Here is a 19,021-nt window from a genome sequence, read left to right on the forward strand (position 1 = left end):
AATACTGGGTTTACGCTACACGGAATGAACGGACAAACATTGCGTGACTAAGGTCACGGGAGTTCCCTGAACTCCTTTACCTCGGGCCTAAAAAAAAGAGTCCCGCCCGGTACAGGACATTTCTGGAGGAACCAGAACTCATTGTGATATTATTATATGTGTGTGTAATCATTGATGTTGCTAATACAACCCACACAAAAGAATATAGTTGTTTTTGAAGTTCTTTCCAATGTCTTAAGGGTTTTATTCACATAAGTCCTTTGTATTGGTGTAGACTTGACGGATGGGACTCATTCCCTCCCAAACCAAAAGGAGAAACCAATGTTTTCTCTGGTAGGCACAACCTACCTGGCACCCCTATAAATAATAACCTCAAGTCAAAACCGTTACGTGGAAACAACGTTGACTCAACCAGTGTGTATGCCCAGTGGGTAGAACTTAAATGCAGTGAAAACCTCACATTTCGCCCCTTTCGGCTACTCAATCAACACAGTCAATGGAAAATTACTACTAAAGACAATGAAGAACATCCAATATTACCCCTTTTCAATGTTTGTCAAACTAAAAGCCACTCATAATGCATTCTAGTAAAGAGGCTTAATAGAAACAGCCTGGATGGCATAGCAACATTGAAAATTAAAATATAGATACACACATTTTCATCACACAGGCTTCACCTGACACCACACAGCCCTTACCTGACACCACACGGGCCAGAGAAGACAACCTTCACACCTTTAGGACTCTCCCTTACTACCCAGCTGAGCCAAGTGTTAATAAATCAACAGCACACACTGTTCTACCCTAGCCACACAGCGGAAAACTTAGCTCACTTACAGATTTTTCATGTGTCCTCACTGGGCACACCATGTTGAGATATTGATCAATGAGATGTCAACCTTTGTTGAATTCCTAATGTGTTATCACTAAGCTTTGAACCATCTAAAAGCATAACATTCCAATGGACAAACATTTGTCATCTAAATGTGCCATCACTGCTCTTCCAAATATTCAAACTTGAAGATAGATGGGGAGTGGTGGTGAACAGCACACTTAAGCATGAGGAAGGGAGAAAATCCCCAAATCTAGATGTGAAAAACTGATACAGACGAGATGACTCAAAGCTGTAATAACTGCCAATGGTGCTTCTACAAACTATTGACTCAGGGGTGTGAATACTTATGTAAATGAGATATTTCTGTATTTAATTTTCAATAAATTAGCAAAAAAAATGTCTAAAAACATGTTTTCACTTCGTCATTATAGGGTATTGGCTGTAGATAGGTAAAACAAAACATCTATTTTGTATTCAGGCTGTAACACATAATAAAGGTGGCATAAGTCAAAGGGTATGAGTACTTTCTGAAGGCACTGTAGTTACAATAGGTAAACGTCAATGAGAAACACATTCATGGCCATATTTTAAGGTTGAATAAATGCTGTTACATTCATTTGTAAGCTGGCCTTAACTTTACTGTAATTACAAAAGTAATATTGAATTGTGTTTGGTTGTCAACACAACCACATATCAACATTTGAAGGAGATGTATATTTTGTGCCACTGACTTAGTCTGGCTTGAACTGCAGTTTGTCTACAAATGAATAATTGATATGTTGGATTCACATCTCCATCTAAACCAAGTCTCAGTGTAGGACTGAAAGTCTCAGAATAGGACTGAATCAAACTTTACATTTAAAGTTTGATTTGATTTAGTCCTAATCTTTAACTTAGATTTTTGGTTGAGATGGAGACGTGAATCCAACATATTAATGATTCACTTGAAGATGACTTTTGAAATCAACCAAAGCTTGAAACCCGATGTATTTTTATTTGTATTTATTTGAAAGCTAAAAGTGGGTTGAAATGAAACAATAGCTGTTGATGACTTTACAAATGCGTTATATCATCAATTATGTTATTTAGGCCTATGAGTGTTAAAGTATAGTTACATTTCATTTGTTCTGTTAAACCTACCCTTTGGAATGACATGCATGTTTGTGTGCCTGTCTGTTGGAATATTCAACCTGGTCTCAGACTAGATGTAACCTAGTAAATGTAAATCTGGGACACTCAAAAAAGTATGATATGTTACGTTTGGTATGGTGGTTGGTCGGGGTGAATGGGTGGACGTATATCGCGAATTTCTAGCAACCCAAAGGTTGTGAATTGGTTGTGTAAGGTTAGCCACCTAGCTAGAGTTCATAACATATTATACGCTTTGCAACTCGTAACATATTGTATGGTTTGCAGATGCATACATTGTACTTTTTACAAATTGGTAACATAGTATGAATTGTAATTCATAACATATCATACGAAATGGATGAAGGACATCCACAAATGAATACATACCATACGAAACAAAAACAACAATACGAAATGCTCTGAGACCAGGTTGGAATATTTCATGACTGAGGTTTCCCCACAATATCCTAAAAACATGCTAATTTTCTATAAAGACACACCACACCCAAGACTAGTCTTCCATGTATGACTTTACACTACCACTCTGCTGAAATAAAAATGTACCTAGTACAGAGTAACCAGTTCCTCCCTAATCTAACCACTAACCAGTATGGGCAGGGGTGCAGGTGATCGGTCTTCAGGTGGAGCTCAGCTCAGTGACTCATTAGATCCATTTAAGGACTGGAGGCTGCAGGAAGGCATGCTCAGGCCTGCTCCTCAGACTCAGTCTGGGCCTCCCCTGCCTGATGAATAATACCATGCAGGCTTGCTCACTGAAGAGTCACTTCACACAGAATACACAGTGCTGGCTAATGACCAATACATGCTTTAATTGCTCTATTAAGGGCAGGCACATCACACGCTGACATCACACCCTGTTGATCAGAGTAGATATTTAATTGAAATCTTCAAAATATCTTTTACTCATCTAATGAATTTCTGAAACTTCACTTCAGTGAAACCCTTGTGACCAGGCAATGACACATACTACTACTGGTAGAAGTGGTTCACATTGAATGACCTTACACTTAACGAAAGAAAATGAGCTATCATAACATGTTTTTTCTTTCCCTAGAAAGATTACAATCAAGTAGGTTGTGACCTCCTAGTACACAACTGCATAAAGCAGCCGCAATTACACTTCAGCTTTGTTGACACTAAAAAGACAAATCCTTTTGTTCATTATACTGAACAAAAATATAAAATGCTACAATTTCAAAGATTTTTGCTGCGTTACAGTTCATAAGGAAATCGGTCAATCGAAATAAATTCATTAGGCCCTAATCTATGGATTTCACATGACTGGGCAGAGGCGAAGACGTGGGTGGGCCTGGGAGGGCATAGGTCCAGCAACTTGGGAGCCAGGTCCGCCTACTGGGGAGCCAGGCTCAGCCAATCAGAATGAGGTTTCCCACAAAAGGGCTTTATTACCGACATAAATACTCCTCGGAAACCCCGCCCTCCCCCCTCTGATGTTCCCGCAGGTGAAGAAGCCGGCTGTGGAGGTCCTGGGCTGGTGTGATTGCATGTGGTCTGCGGTTGTGAGGCCGATTGGACTTACTGCCAAATTCTCTAAAACAACATTAGCCTCCAAATGGTAGAAAAATGAACATAAAATGATCTGGAAACAGCTCTGGTGGACACTCCTGCAGTCAGCATGCCAGTTGCACGCTCCCTCAAAACATCTGTGGCATTGTGTTGCGTTTACATTTTTGTTTAGTGTTCATAACTACACACAGGGGTTTCGGAGCTGTGTTCATAACTACACACAGGGGTTTCGGAGCATGGTCGATGATATACAGTAGGCTAACAACTAGAAAGAGACAAATAGGCTAGGCCTTATGAGGAGCTGCTTGGCTGGCCCAGTAACTCTACAGCCAACCTGAGTAGTCGGTCCTGACCATGAGGCCTCTGACTCTGTTCCTCCTCCTGGGCTTGATCTGGGATAGGCTAAGCTGCTCAATATTGACAAACGGACCCAAATCCAGACCCCTCCCGCAGGGAGAACACATCCCCAGCCTGGCCTGTGTTACATGGAGCTGGAGAGCCATGGCTGCATCCCAGTCATTTCAGGACAAGCCCAGCTCAGGGCTCTATTAAGGGGGGAAGTAATGGAGAACAGTGCCAGCCCTGCGCCAGAACAACACAGAGCCTCAACCCCACCAGCTAGCACAGCCACGTCGCATTATGATCAGCCTATCGAACCCATTTTAGACCCAGTCACCTCTGACACTGAGGAAGACTGACTCACAGATTGTACTGTAACTGTATAACAGATCATACCTATATGGTGTCACAGAGAGACCGAGTAGGGTGTAGGGTGTGAGGCTAAGTGGACTAGAGAAGAGATGTATCCAACACAGGAGAAGGATAGTAGACTAGAGTAGGGGTTAATGGGTTTAACACACAAGGCTCCATATGTTAAGCATGCTTTTAACATAGCAGGCCAGACCCTAAATGTGCACCAAGGGGGGTTGGGGTGTAACAGCCACAATCCTGAAACAACTCAATCGGTTGTTAAACACAGTTTACGTTCATCCCACAAAAGAGCATTGACTGCTCTAAGATACAGAAGTCATGGGAAGACATGTCCCACTGGGCAAATCACATCATTTCAACATGGATAATATTTGCTTGAGACGTTGATCAATGAGATTACAAACTATATTCACCCACTCAAAAAGACAGTTGAATTTCCAATATGTTATCATTATGCTTTCAACAGCAAAGTTCAAATGGGAATACAACGTCAGATATTTTGTTAATTTATACCGCAGATTGTGTTATCACTGTGCTTCATCTAATAGCAGAACTAAATGACCTGGATTGCAGTTGAACTTACATTAAAAGTACATGGTGCAAGATATCAATGCCGTTCGAGATCCTGCACAGATTATTACAGCAATTGTTAAGATCGTTATTGACCTGTGATGACCTGTCCATGCTATATGATTACATAGACAAGACATTTATAGTTACCGTAACCTCAAAATGTGGACATGGATGTGTTACTCATGTTAGGTTGAATGTTACATTAGTTTGTAAAATAGCCTTAACTGTAGGCTATTTACTGTATTTAAAAAGTGATATTGATTTGTGTTTGGTTGTCAACGCAACAAAATATCAATATTTGAAGGAGATGTACTGCATCTTCTGCTTGGATAGTTCCATCTGTGCCATTGATTTTTAGTCTGGCTTTAATTGCAGTTTGTCTACAAATTAATCATTAATGTGTTGGATTCACATCTCCATCTCAACCAAAAGGTGAAGGAATAGGACAAAATCAAATGAAACTTTAAGCAGGGCTGGGCTTGGTTAAAACACAATGGGAGACCAAAGGGTAGTTGTAGACCGATCAATTCTTCAATAGGGGGGTGCTAATGTTGTTTTAAAAGGTACAAATTCAACATATTTTATACAAGGTTGGTCTATATTCAAATTTGGTTGCCATGACATAATCCTGTGGTTGAAATTTCACCCTCAAAACAACAACTTTTTTCAAATCCAAATGTATTTTCCACATCACAACACGTTGACAAATTACGTTGAAACAACGTTGATTCAACTAGTTTGTGCCTGGTGCGGTGGGTCTTCATAACCTGTCAGAAACTAAATAAATCTCAATGATTCAGCCTGTTAAAAAAATGATGTAAGATTCATTCTCATGATGACCACTGACCAATAGTACCACAGCTGTCAGCATGTGTGCAGTGGTTGCCAAGGAACCAGTAGGCTCTTAGGGTTTGACAATGACCAGAGACAAGTCTTCCCAGTCCCCACAAACGGCCATTGACAGAGAGAGAACTATCTGAAAGACATTACAGAACTAAACGGATCAGCCCTTTTCATCCCATGGGAAGTCAGTATCCATTTATAGTAGGGCTAATATTGTCCAATTCTACCTGAGCACTTTGGTGTTACACTGAACCGGTTATGACACTCGGCTCAGGCTGCCAGCAGCTCCATTCTCTCCTGCTCAGTGCTTAGTTGGCACTGCCCCCTACCATCACCCCCATCCCCACACCAGCCCAGATTCTCTGTGATATCAAGCAGTACTGAGAAAAGCCCCAGTCATGCCATTACCAGAGCTCCTAGCTGGCAATTACACCAATAATTTGAGTGGGTGGTTGGTTAATCCTCCGGCCCCCATGGAGGGCCACAGTCCACAACCACATACCTGGGTTCAAATACAATTTGAAAATATATGTTTTTATCTGGTCTTGATTGAGCTTGCCTGGTACAATGGAACCAATAGCATAGTTGCAAAAGTGCAAACTCAGTCCTTCCTGGCACTCCAGAAAGACTAAAGCAAATGCGAAAAGTATTTGAATGATTGTATTTTTTAAATTTGAACCCAGGTTTGCTCCACACACACACACACAAGCATTAGTCTCACTCCCTCTCCCCCAGATGGAAGGCATTACACTTGCCTGCTCTATAGAGGGTTTTGGCTTTGCTCTGCACATGATCGAGATTTCGGTCTTTCATTCTTGAATATGAAAAACCCACGCACATGCTTCATGACCAGGGGAAGTGGAGAATAAAATAACCTATGCTGACATGCCAAAAAAGTGCAACGGACGCTAATTATTTATGGCTTGGAGGATATAAATTAAAAACTTCAACTTGTTTGGCAAGACATTCCTCTATATAGTTATGGGAGGCGCAGAGGAGGAAAGGGGTGGTGTACTCTAAGTGAATGGTGATTGGGGAGCTTCTCTCCCACCTCCATATACTGTAACATGGAGCCTGGCCAGTCTACACACGGTTTTCATTTAGGATTTCTATTTGACCATCTTTTTGTTCAAAATGGCTTTCACAGAATGTGATATTTCAAAATAGTCCCAAAATACTACGCTTTTAAATCTACTGATACACTCATTATCATTGACTGCAATGCCTTTTCATCTCAGTAAGTTGTATTTCGTTTAGGCTTACTCCAAAACCTTTAGTCTTTCATTTACTGCAAAACCTTGTTCCCTTGAAGTTCTCAGAGGGAGAGTCAATTCCATACCATCAGGAAATCAAAGGCTGTTTGTACAGTATATCCTGCTGTAATGAGACAGCAGCTGCCTTCTTCTAAGTGCAGTTTCAAATCGAATCAAAGTGAGAGATAAACCAACCAACTGAGGAAATATTACAAACAGATGGTCGCCCGGGGCAGATTAATGTTTATTTAGAGGGTTACTAAACAGGAATAATTTGGATCCAAAACAGAGCTGTTTGCGTCCACCCTGAGGCGTCAGAGAAATCAATGCCAGGCCAGCCTCCACACCACAGAATGCCTCTTATTCAGATGAGGTTGTTTGATAAACATAACGTTTAGTGATGAGCTGTTGCTGTCAGCTCTTCTGAGTAAATGCGTTCCCAAGAAATTGAGCCTCAGGATGTTTTAATTACTACACCGGAGAGGCCTATCTTTTGACCTACTGACTCCCACTCTACCTGTTTCCAAAGCACTAGGCCTACTGTTGCTGCCCTGTCACTAACAGCCATTCGCTGGTGTCTTTTTTCCAGCCCCTCAGTCTATGAGCTGACATTGACTATCATGATCAGGAAGCCAAGCAATTGGTGCTCGTGCTGCTGCTGTGGGCAGTGTCCTGCTGTGCTTGCCGCCAGTCGGTTGACCTACTCATGCTTTATCTCCCAATAACCTTCACCTAAATGCAGTGTCAAGCTTACACGAGACAGAGGTCAAATGCTCTGTCAAACCTTAACCAGTATCTGCTTACTAATCATCAAATGTTTCTGGAGAGCTTCGTTTCACTTCTTTTTCTTTACTCTGTGTGCCAACTATTTTTGTGCACGTCTCAAGTAGGCTATAGTTTTCTTAGTCGCAGCCGTAAAAATGACAGACACATTCAGTATTTAATTAAACCCAAGGGGCCACTGGAGCCATAGGTTGTTACTGTGAATGTCTCATTTCAAAACAAGGCTGGGAATGCAGGCCATTTGTATGGCTGAGCCCAGGATAAGGTGTATGGAAGGAGAGTGACAAAGCGATGCAAAATGTTTTGTCTAACAAGGCTTGATAAGATCCTACCTCCACCACAGGCAGACATGGAATCACTACCATTGTGTTCTTGTATTTTCTTGAATCACTTTACTGCTCTGTGGTCCATTTAGACAGCTCCTGCTGTGGGCCTGGAGAACCTGAGCTGGAGACCCTGAGAGACGGAGGGTGGAACGGAGGAGAGGAATAGCAGGAGAAAAGGCCTCGCCCCACTCCACCTTGTTTTCTGTTCCCCCAGCAGGTCCATGGGATCCAGACTGGAAGGAAAGTGTCCCAGCTTTGACTCAGATTGGGAGAAAACAAACCGGCTTGGTACCAGCGTCACATGGGACAGATGGCGGATTACCCTGAGGAAGAACACTGTGCATGGTCGGGAGGGATTATCTAAAATGTACATCTTGATCCCAGGCTGATGGCATCCTCATTTGCTTCCTCATTTACAAATTATCAGGAGAAGTAAATCACTTGCAGTGATGTGTACCCGATTACCTGTACTGTTAAAGCGCTGTATTAATGTGTAAGAGAATTACAGACATTTGCACAGCGATATGTAATCATTATTTGTGTTTTTTTATTTTTTAGAATTGCGACAGGCAGGCAGGTTTAGGGTCATGTAATATTGTGTGGGTAAAAAAGGGGTGTGGGTTGAATAAAGAGAAAAGTCACTTTTAAAAAATCCATAAATGTATCAATCTATTGGCTACATTGAGGTATATCACCGTATTTGCAGGTCTGAGAGAAAAAAAAGCCCTTTATAAACATTTCATGCAATTCCACGTCATTTTACACATTAGCAGAATCTTTTGTAATACCACACAAATTACAGACTAGGAATTGACAGAGCGATAGGTCTACGTGTTCATTTTATCATATTTCTCCAATGCCAAATCAGTGTCTTGTTTGCAACGAAACTGTCCCTCTTTGCAAATGATCCAATCTGAGATGACATCTGAGCATGGTACTTCTTAAAGTTAGGCCTATCTTTCCACCCTAGACAGAGTAGGACTACTGATGCAGAAAAATGTAAGCTTTAACTGCTGGCTACTCTTCTTTCATGGCTTAACCCAACTAGAGAAGGCCACAAGTGTTTCCCTAAAAGCTGACTGGGTTTAAACGTCTTCTATTATACAGAAAGTGAATAGCATAAATCAATTGATAACAGAATTCGATTACTTCCCAAGCAAAGTCTATTTTTTGTCTCCTTGACTTTAGAAGTTTGAAGCTCAGCCTCAATGTCAAAGAAACAAAAAATGATGATATTCCCATATGCCTCAGAGTCAGGTCTTTCCCAGGTATTTTACAGCTCGTTTCTAGCATAAAGCATTGCGGACCAAAGCGCTGTTATAAATCACTTTAGATCATCGGATCCATTTTATTTAAGCTAACAAGGGGTAGCCCTGTGCTTTTTACCATTTTCTTAAAATAAAATGAAAACTTAGGAGAGTCTTGGTTTTTACTTAGCCTACCTCTGTGCCAGTAAAGTGCTGTTATTTAAAGACTGCATGGAGACTGACAAATCTATGGATATAGCAGCCTATAGCCTAATTGTGTCGGTCAAAGAAATAGGCTACAACACAAAGCCCTGTTTGTTGATAGTAAAGTCTAATCAAAATTAAAAGGGTTGAAATGAATTATGCATACTTGAATTTGCCTGCCTTCAGCACCATGAGTGGTTCATTTCTGATTGATTGTGCCAAGGCTGCTGCTTCAACTTTCAATTCTAGTAGTAGCAAGTTATAGTATCCAAGTTGATCTCTGGCTCTTCATGCTCTCCTTCTCAAACTGAAAGGAACATAGTGCGCAGTTTATGGCCTATATTTTTTGGGGACTAGTTCTAATCAACAAAAAACCTTTCAGAATAAATCTTTGACTCTCCTCCTGAACTGCCACCGTGGGCCTACACAACACAGCCATTGGTTAGACGGCACACAAAAACGTGTTTGATCAGCAAGAGCAGAGCAGGCCAGGACTCAGGGTTGGAATATTCATTAGTGTGTAATGCAGCCTAGTTGTCGTTACACCATCCCATCAGCCATCTTAGAAATACAACTTTGCTCTGTGCTTCTGAGCATGCACCTCATAGCCTATAAGCTATGGATAATTTGAATGAGACCACAATAAATAGCCTTGACATTGTGCGCCCAGCAGAGAATCAGAGATGAAGGGTGGAATCTAGCACATATTGATATAGTTGAAGTCGGAAGTTTACATACACCTTAGTCAAATACATTTAAACTAAGTTTCACAATTCCTGACATTTAAGCCAAGTAAAAATTCCATCTTAGGTCAGTTAGAATCACCACTATTTTAAGAATGTGAAATGTCAGAATAATAGTAGAGAGAATGATTTCAGCTTTTATTTCTTTCATCACATTCACAGTGGGTCAGAAGTTTACATACACTCAATTAGTATTTGGTAGCATTGCCGTCAAATGTTTCAGGTAGCCTTCCACAGGCTTCCCACAATAAGTTGGGTGAATTTTGGCACATTCCTCCTGACAGAGCAGTAACTGAATGCTGGGCCATTTCTCAGTAACTGAGTCAGGTTTGTAGACCTCCTGGCTTGCACACACTTTTTCCAATTCTGCCCACACATTTTCTATAGGAATGAGGTCAGGGTTTGTGATGGCCACTCCAATACCTTGACTTTGTTGTCCTTAAGCCATTTGCCACAACTTTGGAAGTATGCTTGGGGTCATTGTCCAATTGGAAGACCCATTTGCAACCAAGCTTTAACTTCCTGACTGATGTCTTGAGCTGTTGCTTCGATATATCCACATCATTTTCCTACCTCATGATGCCATCTATTTTGTGAAGTGCATCAGTCCCTCCTGCAGCAAAGCACCCCCACATAATGCTGCCACCCCCATGCTTCACGGTTGGGATGGTGTTCTTTGACTTGCAAGCCTCCCCCTTTTTCCTCCAAACATAACGATGGTCATTATGTCCAAACAGTTCTATTTCTTTCATCAGACCAGAGGACATTTCTCCAAAAAGTACGATCTTTGTGCCCATGTGCAGTTGCAAACCATAGTCTGGCTTTTTTATGGCAGTTTTGGAGCAGTGGCTTCTTCCTTGCTGAGCGGCCTTTCAGGTTATGTCGATATAGGACTGGTTTTACTGTGAATATAGCTACTTTTGTACCCGTTTCATCCAACATCTTCACAAGGTCCTTAGCTGTTGTTCTGATATTGATTTGCACTTTTTGCACCAAAGTACGTTCATCGCTAAGAGACAGAACACGTCTCCTTCCTGAGCGGTATGACGGCTGCGTGGTCCCATGGTGTTTATACTTATGTACTATTGTTTGTACAGCTCTACATGGTACCTTCAGGCGTTTGGACATTTGTGGAGTGGTTGAAAAATGTGTTTTAATGACTCCAACCTAAGTGTATGTAAACTTCCGACTTCAACTGCAAATAGCAAAATAAGCAACTATATTTACATTTCATGAATTACAAATTATATGACCCCCCCCCCCCCTTGAATGAAATTGAAAAAGCATGACCCTCCCCTAACTTCCTCCAGGTAACCATTATGTACATTTCGATCCATCCCTAAATGGAAAATAAAATCCGGACACTGACTGCCGGTTTATAACCTCTCACAGCCTTCATATTAACTCCTGCAGAAATAAGCATTTCTTGCAGTAAAATGATACACCAAATGTAGCCTAAATATTAACTCTGGAACAGAAGTGGAGAAATATGATTACTTTCATTCAGCATCTTGAGAGAATGCGAATGCACAGTTAGCACCGCTACAGATGATATCTATCTTTATCAACATCCTAAAAGCTATTTCAACCACGTTGAATATGCATCCAAGCCAAACTGAAATCTTTTCAGAAACATATTGGGTCATTTTCACAGCTTTTTATTTCCTTACAACCAGTCAAACTGCACAGAAAATCTTTCCTGTTTTGTTTTTTAAAGTTATTGTATTTTCTCCCAGGTCCCTAAAAGGTCTTTGCTCTGCGAAAGAAACCTTTGCCAGATTGAAGCAGTCATTCTATCGATTTCTGACATTATTCTGGTAAGCAAGGGTTTATTTAGTCTTCTAGGCCAACATATGAGAGAAGAGAAGCTGCATGTATCTAATATAGACAAGTTGACTAACAAATAGCCTACCAAAATGTTGGAAATTATAAGCAGAAAGATATCGAATTCAGGAGAGAAAAATAAATCCTGCAGAAACCCTCGTTTCCTGTGCCACCAGAGACTCTGGGTTCGCGCCCAGGCTCTGTCGTAACCGGCTGCGACCGGGAGGTCCGTGGGGCAACGCACAATTGGCCTAGCGTCGTCCGGGTTAGGGAGGGGTTGGCCAGTAGGGATATCCTTGTCTCATCCCACACCAGCGACTCCTGTGGCGGGCCGGGCGCAGTGCGCGCTAACCAAGGTTGCCAGGTGCACAGTGTTTCCTCGGCTGGCTTCCGGGTTGGATGCGCGCTGTGTTAAGCAGTGCGGCTTGGTTGGGTTGTGTACTTTCAACCTTAGTCTCTTCCGAGCCCGTACGGGAGTTGTAGCGATGAGACTAGATAGTAGCTACTAAACAATTGGATACCATGCAATTGGGGAGAAAACAGGGTAAAATTCACACACAAAAAACACAAAAAATAAACCCTCGTTTTGCCATCTGACCCAGCCTACTGGGTCTCAGATATTCACATATAGTCGGGACGGTTGTGGATGCATTATTAGCAATTGTGGGCGGGTGCAGGTGAACAAACAGCTGACCCGCACACCAATTAATGCACGGCAGGTCTAGTGTTGGATGCACAAGTACAGTGAAATGCCTTTCAGTTCGTAGGCATTTATTTCACTGTACTTGGGCATGTGACATTAACTTGAAACTTGGGAACTTAAAACTTAGACTGGATTCCAGCAGGTCATTGGCAAGTCCTATCAAATGTAGATAAGCACAGTTGGGTCTGACTGGGAGTGATAACAAAATAATATTTTCAGTTCAACCCTTGAGTGAAGTTCAGTTTGTCTCAGTGTGTGTGAATTTCACATCCAAAGAAAAAACATTTATCAGCGTCATCTCATCCGTCTCCCTGTCTGTTTTTGTTTTCGATTCATAGCTAGGCAAAACAATATCAGCGTCATATTCATGAATACCTGTTTACTCTAGCTGAGTGTCAATCAATCATTCGGGTTAAACTTCCTATTCATCAAAACAGTAACACTCTTTGCGACTTTTAGCTGTTTGCCTGACTAACCCAAAAGTTGTTTACAGCTACTCTATGGCATACTTTTACTTTTGGCATAGGGCCTCGCAATAACCCCATCTGGCATTCCTTTAGGGGAGTGAAAGAGAGCGAGGCAAGAGAGCCCAAGCACATTACACAGATGTGAAGGCCAGTAACCTGGCAGGGGCTGGCCCTTAGCTTGTTGCTCTCTACGCCCCAATATCCCACGCCATGATAGCACAGATGAAACGTCGATCAGCCTAAGCTTCCTTGTGTTCAGATTTGGTACAGTGAGTACTGTGTAGGGGAGTAAACCATGTTACCAGCATGACACAGACTTCACTCTAAATCACACCATAGGGACTTATAGCGAGAACATCCAAGAAAGACTGAAGAACACGCAGATGTATCTACTGTGTACAAGGTACTGAATTCCTCTGGAGTGGATTGCATGTGGTGAAAATAATATATATATATATATATATATATATATATATATATATATATATATATATATATATATATATATATATATATATATATATATGGTCATTCCTGAAGGGCTATTTATCCATATTATAGATTAAACTTGGGGGTCCTCTGGGGTCACTGTTAGTGGGGTGGAAATGGAGAAGGTAGATACTTGTATTATTATCTATTCTGATGCCTAATCACATTACCCTGCCTTGATTTACATATCTACATCGAATATACCTCGTACCCTTGCACATGGATCTGGTGCTGCCACTCCCTGTATATAGCTTCATTCTTGTGTATTTTATTCCTTGTGTTACTATATTAGTTTATTTTTTACTCTGCGTCGTTGGGAAGGGCTCGTAAGCAAGCATTTCACGGTAACGTCTACACCCGTTGTTTTCGGCGCATGTGACAAATAAAATTTGATTTGAGACGTGGAATGGATGTGAAAAGGCAGCATGTGCTTGGCACCACAAAGCACAGAAAAGGTCAGGGTCTTTTTTTCTAAGTAAATCTCCTTAAGGATTATGGTAAAGTATTAAATACTGAGCTGCTTTGAGGCTATGGCAGAATATTTACCTCCTCATCATGACAGGATGACGACTATAAGACCACACAATATAACGGTACAAAGATTTGTCTCGCCTCTTAACACACACTAATCAACTTTGAAGTGATCCCTAAAAATAACATGTAGGCCTGCACACTTTGCCCACCACTGCGAGTGTGGAATTGGTGGAGAATTTGTGGACTGTGGGTGGAGGGCCTTGCTTCTACATGCTGCTGAAGTAAATTGCTATTGCAAGTTCATATGGGTTCAGTGGGGTCATAGAGGACTGGAGCTGAGGTATGAGGACCACCTCTGTAGGATTTTGCTAAATAAATGAGTAGGCACTACAGTATTATTAATCCTCTCACCGTGGTGGGCAAAAATGCTTTGTGATGTAAAGGTTTTATAAGCTATTCATAAGCTATAGCCTAATAACGCATCAAAAGCTTTTTGTTGCCTATACAAATGGAATCTATCCTCAAAAAATATTTCCTTCTTGTGAGTGAAGTCAGTTAGGCTGTTATTTGATGTAAAGTATTATATTTTCCTGGGCACATTTACAGGCTAACATGAAGAGACAAGTGAGACAGCTAACTTGTGGCAGAGGAGCAGAGACAGTGCTAGACTAGACTAGAGGCCTGCTGGAGGGAGCAACTCCCCCGTCAAACCAACAGTAACTGGTCAGTACAGCCTACACTCAAAAAGAGGGGTTCAACAAGGGTTCCTCTAAGAATCTTGGGGTTCTTGGCACTGAAAATGGCCCCAAAAATGTTCTTCCAAGAACCCCATAGAAGGTGGGGTTCATCGAGGAACATCCTTAGTTGGTGGGGGTTCTTGCAGCCCAACTGAAATATTAGGATTTGGATTTGAAAGGACAGTAGGTGCAGGCACTTAAATTATGGAGATCTTTACATTTTTCAGTTAAGGTAAGGTTTTTCCCTTGTATGATTTAAATTGATATTGTTTTGTGATGATACCATCTATCTTTTCAGATTTGTGACAATCTTTCTAAAACAGAAAATGGACACCAAACAACAAAGAGGTAAGAATATGTACGCTATAAGAATATGTTGAAGGTTAGCTGTATTGGGTGCAGATGACTGAACTGCTCACTTTATGTCTGTAGGTATACAGACGAGGATGAATACAAACGTTATTTGTTTATTATGCAGATCACATTTACCATCCTCCTCCCTTGCCTCTTCAATGAATATCCCATAGGCCTCTACATTATGGACAAGGTACAGTATGTGTATGCAAACCATTATCAAAAGTTTTTTTCATTCATATTTACCACAAAAACCAAGGTATGAATAACTATCATGTGCATGTTTTGTTGAACATCTGTAAAATTACTTTTTATTCAAACGTCATCCTCCCTACACCTCTGATAAATGTAACAGGAAACCTGTTCGATCACCATGCACTGCAAAAAAACATTCTGGCTATGGATACTGAGAACGTCAACATCGACACGCCAGAGGATGTACTGTACAAAATGTGACTTGGGGCTCTGCTGGGAGTTTACCTCATATTTAGATTTTTTTTAACTTCTGCTTCACCACTAAAATCATAAACACTGACAACAAAAATATTGTGTTATTGTTATGGGTATCATTTAAAAAAAGATATATATATATAGAAAATAATAAAAGGGGTAGTTTAACCCCAAAAGGTGATTCGAAGATTTATTAAAAGGCGTTCTTTGACGAACTTATAGGGGTTCCCACACAGTTTCAATTTGATGAACTCCTAAAGGATACTCCAGGAACCTTTTCTTTTTATAGTTTAGCCTAGCTGCCCAAACTGCCCTCTCCTCACCACAGCGAAGAGAGACCCCTCACCATGAATAAATAAATATGTCCTCCTCATGACAACCGGACATGGGTGTTAGGATCATCTACTGCCAGGGACGCACGCGTCACACACACGCCATGAGTTTAGGCCACCTGATCTTTGATCCATCCTCTCACAGCTTTTACATTAGCCACTAATCATCTGTTTATCCTTCTCAGCGGGCAAGCTGAATCGGCTTTCATTCTGCTTTCACCAGGAGGTCTAAGAGCCAAAGGAAAGGGGTTTACCACTGCCCCCCATTTGTGGCGGTACACAGGACCATATTCATTGGATTAAAAAGGGTTTTCATATAGATTTTGACAGCTCTGGGGAAATGTGGAAATGCCATGACATCTGCCACTGTGCGGCAATTGTTGTCTATGACCCACATTGATGACCAACTAACCTGGCCAAGGGTCAGGCTGATATGGTTAAGCCTTACGACAAATGAGTCAGTGGCCAAGAGAGGCTGGCATTGTTTTCACAGTCCCTACATCCAGACAAAAAGTTTTGAACAAAACTGCTGGCCAATATTTAGGCCAATAAGTCAGGTTGAAGTTGAATGCTGAGGTTAAATGATTAGCTGTTTTCTCTGGGCTTAAAATGCATTTATTCCGCTGACATAGCAGTTCAAGCTCTTTTATATGAGGTGTGCCATAAATAGAAAAGTGAAAAGGACAAATCTAGTGCCATCTAGGGCTAAATCTAGACACCCGTCCTTCAACATCAGCATTGCTAGTTGTATTTGCTGCCAAGGCAGCAGCTACTCTTCCTGGGGTACAGCCAAATTAATGCATTGCTACTCAATAGGAGAATAAACATGCTTGGGCATGTGCTTTGGAATTCTCTTTATCCACTTTCAAAGAATTGCATTGGTAATTTCAGGATGAAGCCACATTTCAACATTGAAATTAAACAGGCCCCGGTATGCATGCCATAAATTCCTATTTCCCTAATGAACTACATATCATCACTGAGAAGAACAAGAACATGTCATGCATTTTACACCTCAAACTCTTCAGTCGATATGAAAGATTGCAGGCTGGCAACTGAAAAACACAGGTCTGCTAGTTTAAACATCAAGGAGGCCTGGATAGCAGCAATCATGTATTTTATAGTGAATTTCTTGGAGGCCCATATCTACCTGACTAAGCAGGGCCAGTCCAAACTTTATAACCCGGTCTGTGGCTCAATATAAAGTTTTAGTCATGCACAGTGCTGTGGAATTAGAGCACATCTTATAATGGCAAGCATCCCAGATATGATCAATACAACATACATGCATGCTGAATTTTAATTCATCCAGAATAAGCCTAGACCTGCTATCGGTATCTACCATATTTTTCATAAAAGGGAGGAGATTTAACTGGGGAGCACTAGGCAGGACAGTTTGTGGCTGCATTGTCGAGCCTTGGAGATGTATGCCAGCATGTCTTGAGTACGATAAACCCCATGTCTGCAGTCTCCAGATACATAGGGTCATGTCCTGATGAAGAAGGGTGGTAGTTACTCAGTGACGCACTCAGTGCACTCTCACCCTCCTTGCCAGTACCGTCACTACTGCTTTCTGGGCGATGCATCAGATGAGAAATAGACAGGTGAATAAACACTATCAATAGGTTCAGTCAGCATGCCTACATGTAGGCTAGCCTTCTGCATTTCTGAAAATCAACTAAAAAAATATATAAAATGTTATTCAATACTATATAACAGCCCAGTCAAGATGTGCATATGGGCCTGAAAGTGCAACTATAGTGCCTTCAGAAAGTATTCATACCCCTTGACTTATTCCACATTTTCTTGTGTTACAGCCTGAATTAAAACAAAATATTCACACTTTTTTTTATTTCAGACAGACACGTTGTGGGGTATAGAGATTTGGTTGTCATTCAAAATTCATGTTAAACACCATTATTGCACATAGAGTGAGTCCATGCAACTTTTGTGACTTAAGCGATTTTTTCCCTCCTGAACTTACTTAGGCTTGCCGTAACAAAGAGGTTGAATACTTAGTCCACTTTGGCGTTATGGGGTGCTGTGTGTAGGCCAGTGACACAACATCTCAGTTGAATCCATTTTAAATTCAGGCTGTAACACAACAAAATGTGAAAAAAGGGAGGACAGCTCATAATAATGGCTGGAACAGCACGAAACACAAGGTTTCCATGTATATGATACCATTCCACTTCAGCCATTTCCACGAGCCCGTCCACCCCAATTAAAAAGTGCCACCAACCTCCTGTGATTGGTGGCGTGTCAAATTAACATCCACGCACCCTGTCAAGGCAATGGGCCTCCCTCCATCGGCCTTCCCTTACACTTCCTCTACTTAGAAGCAAAGCAGTGCCGTAAAGGGAGTATATTTAGCGCAAACGCTTCCGCCAAGGTGCACTTTACCACAGCACTCTCTCACTGCAGCTACTCCAGCGGTCCCAACACCAGCGCGCATGCAATTGCAAACACATTCGTGGGGAAACCGCTGTTAACTCATTTATTATTGTGTTAAACACACAGAAAGCTACATTTTATTTTATTTCACCTTTATTTAAGCATGTGGGCCAGTTGAGAACAAGTTCTCATTTACAACTGTGACCTGGCCAAGATAAAGCAAAGCAGTGTGACAAACAGAGTTACACATGGGATAAACAAACTTAGTCAAAAACACAATAGAAAAATATATATACAGTGTTTGCAAATGTAGTAAGATAAGGGAGGTAAGGCCATAAATAGGCCATAGTGGCGAAATAATTACAATTTAGCAATTAACACTGGAGTGATAGATGTGCAGAAGATGAATATGCAAGTACAGATACTGGGGTGCAAAGGAGCAAAAAAATAAACAACAATATGGGGATGAGGTAGTTGGGTTGGCTATTTACAGAAGGGCTGTGTACAGGTGCAATGATCGGTAAGCTGCTCTGACAGCTGATGCTTAAAGTTAGAGAGGGAGATAAGACTCCAGCTTCAGTGGAGTCTTACATGAAGGCT

General features: G+C 41.3%; 1 protein-coding gene across 2 annotated transcripts in view; it reads right to left on the bottom strand.

The window, feature by feature from the left end:
- The window catches only part of LOC109900671 (monocarboxylate transporter 10-like), a 72,173-nt gene that overhangs the window by 36,537 nt on the left and 16,615 nt on the right, over nt 1-19,021 (bottom strand). The window contains exon 1 of one of the 2 annotated variants that reach the window (XM_031837065.1): nt 2,573-2,644. The exons of the other annotated variant lie outside the window; for it this stretch is intronic. The gene's annotated coding sequence lies outside the window, so the exon portion shown is untranslated. Of the gene's footprint in view, nt 1-2,572; nt 2,645-19,021 lie in introns of those variants that run through there. 2 annotated transcript variants of the gene reach the window in all.

Source organism: Oncorhynchus kisutch, linkage group LG12, assembly GCF_002021735.2.
Source record: "Oncorhynchus kisutch isolate 150728-3 linkage group LG12, Okis_V2, whole genome shotgun sequence".
Lineage (NCBI taxonomy): Eukaryota > Metazoa > Chordata > Actinopteri > Salmoniformes > Salmonidae > Oncorhynchus > Oncorhynchus kisutch.